Genomic DNA, 228 nt, shown 5'->3' with positions numbered 1-228 from the left:
GAGAGGAAGAATCGGGGTAGAGTGAGAGGGTACGGGGGGGGGGGCGTGGCGACGTCCGGGCGTTCCAGGGCGACGAGGAGGGCGCCAGGCAGGCAGGGAGGCTGGTGGCGTGGCGCGGTGGCGCGCGCGCGCGCCGGGCACGCTCCCATCCCTCTGTCGAGGACGAAGACGACAGAGGAGGGCCAGTGGGCTGGGCCGGCGCTGGCTGCTGGGCCGGCCAGGCCGCAC

Source organism: Triticum dicoccoides, chromosome 5B (genome assembly GCF_002162155.2).
Source record: "Triticum dicoccoides isolate Atlit2015 ecotype Zavitan chromosome 5B, WEW_v2.0, whole genome shotgun sequence".
Taxonomy (NCBI): Eukaryota; Viridiplantae; Streptophyta; class Magnoliopsida; order Poales; family Poaceae; genus Triticum; species Triticum dicoccoides.
Note: the sequence above shows the minus strand (reverse complement) of the source record.